The sequence below is a fragment of the Nanorana parkeri genome, unplaced genomic scaffold (assembly GCF_000935625.1).
Source record: "Nanorana parkeri isolate BGI_ZX_2015 unplaced genomic scaffold, ASM93562v1 scaffold126, whole genome shotgun sequence".
Taxonomy (NCBI): domain Eukaryota; kingdom Metazoa; phylum Chordata; class Amphibia; order Anura; family Dicroglossidae; genus Nanorana; species Nanorana parkeri.
This window is the reverse complement of record NW_017306394.1, coordinates 1,038,871-1,041,216: the sequence shown is the minus strand read 5'-3', so window position 1 is coordinate 1,041,216 and position 2,346 is coordinate 1,038,871.

Sequence of the window (2,346 nt, the reverse complement as noted above, 5' to 3'; positions counted from 1 at the left end):
CCCCCCCACCCCCCCCCCCCCCCCCCTTTAAACTAATCTATAGTTTTTTTTTAATAAAGGTTTTTTAAATCTACCTAAAAGCCCATTTTACTTACCTGAATCCATATTCGCATGACACACACTGGGTCCAGTGTTCTCTTTTATGGCACTGCAAACAGGGTGGGTCCTTCTTCAGGTGCCTATGACAGGGTCTGGGTGACCTGGGCACCTCCCATTGGCTATCCACTGCCAGAGTTCTCACAAGGTCCAGAAGATTCCAGCAACATACTGATGTCTTGACAAGATGGGTGACAAAACAGGACGGTGGTAGGCCTGAACTGCTGCAAGTATTACCAGACTTCCCTAGGCGCTATAGAAGGTCACATGAACAACTAAAAAATTGTGTTAGAGGGTTTTATTTAAAAAAAAATGTTTGACAATGGGTGGTAGGAATGGGGTGTTGAGATTTGGTTCGCCTGAACCGGGCTTCCAGAGTGGAGGAAACACTAGACACAATAGGTATGCAGATCATTGGAGTTGCTTACAAAAGAGTGATTGAATAGTGTAGATAGGAAGATGGAAAGGTGGTTCAAAGAGATGGTGCAAGATAATATGGCAGAGAACAGATTTTCAGAGGATGGAGATGGCTAAGGAGACTTCTTGCAGCCTTTGTTAAATTAGGTTATGAGTTTATATAAGGAGGTCAGAGAAGGAGCATAGGGGGATGAGAGTCTATGTGTGGATGAGGTCAGAAATTTAGGTTAGGCATGAGTTTTAAGATGTTTTTGAAGGCCAATTGTATCTCCTTTCATTATAATCTCAAGGAGATCAAACGCCTAGAAAGCAGATGAGGTGTTTTGGAACAGTTTAAGGAATTCTAGTCATATAAAAACCCCTTTGCTATCCTGGTGAAGACACTTCCTTAAATGCATAACTTGTAGCAAAGGATCCCATAGCAGCCAGCCATGTGACCAAATGCTTTTTTACTTCAGGGACGACATTACAGTATGTTCTGTAATCTTCCTCACATGCAGTAGTCACTTGACCCAAGTGCTTCGATGTTTGGCAACATGAAAAGCTAATGTGGGACTCCAGAGCAGCTGTTTCTGCAGCAAAGGTGTGTAGTTTATGGCTCTTATTTCACTTTATGTGTTTAAGGGAGCAGGCTGGGCAGTGTTCAGGCCACTGCTCCGGTCTTCTATCATTGGATTGTCTATGTTGGCTGGCCCTTTAAGGTCTTTACATCACCTTATTTATCACTGAACAGAGAGTCCATTCTTCAGCCATGCAAAATATTCATCCTTCATCACGGTTTAATATCTGGACATTCTGTTGCTGCCAGGTTACCGACATCTGCTGTTCAGATCGTGCTCCTTCAACAGGTTCCAATTAGAATTCAGGGGTTAGACAAGAATTATTCTTGTTAAGATAATGAAGAGACAAGAAGAGGTGGGTGACGGGGCTGGTTAATAGGTATCCTTGGGCTTCAATCAGTAACCGGTGCATACCTTCTCCTACAGCTCAAACATGCGACTTTGGTTCCAGCTCAGTGCACATGCTGGCTCTTGCTGCAGGTTATTTCCAAGCACACTACAAAAATAAGTCAACCAGAAGTCTTTGACACACTTCATACAGAATGACTTAGACCTTCTGTCAGATTTTAATTGCGGTCTGTGTCCAAATCGGGAAGATTCGCTTTCTCTATTTGTTCTGCTGACCATTGTCACTGGTACAGAAAATGATGAGAAATCCAAAATGTCAGAAGTGTAAAAAAGAACAGGAGATGAGGGGAAGCCTTCCAGTGGGGTAACTTTTTCCATTGACAAATGTCTAGAAGGGGATATCACTTCACTTTTCAGAGATCTCTTATTTCCTGCTGTGTCCCTGGGATATGAAGTGAAGTGAAGTGAAGTGAAATCTCCCTGATGGATACAGACGGGGCTTTTAGCCACTACACACTCTATCCATAATTTAAAAAAAAAAGTCTTGGCTTTACATACGCTTTAAAGTGTAATGGTCAGTACTAAAATTCAACCACACCGGCCCAACTAAAATGCAGGCAGCCAAAATGCTTACACCTTTATTTCCTTAAGTTACTGGGTGTTTTAGTATGCAAATATAGTAGTACTTGCAGGGGCGTCCCTGGCATTATCACTGACTGATGGGTGGGGCCTCTGCATCCTGCCCAGTGATGTCACCGGTTGCCAGGAGATGGACGGGACATCAGCTAGAGCATCCGGGGTTGCTAAGAGCTGGGCAGGGAGATCTATATGGCCCTTAAACATCTCCCCACCTGGCTCTTAGCAACCTGGGGCATTCTGGCTGGAAAGTGGGCGACAGGCACCCTGCAAACATTGTGCAGATCAG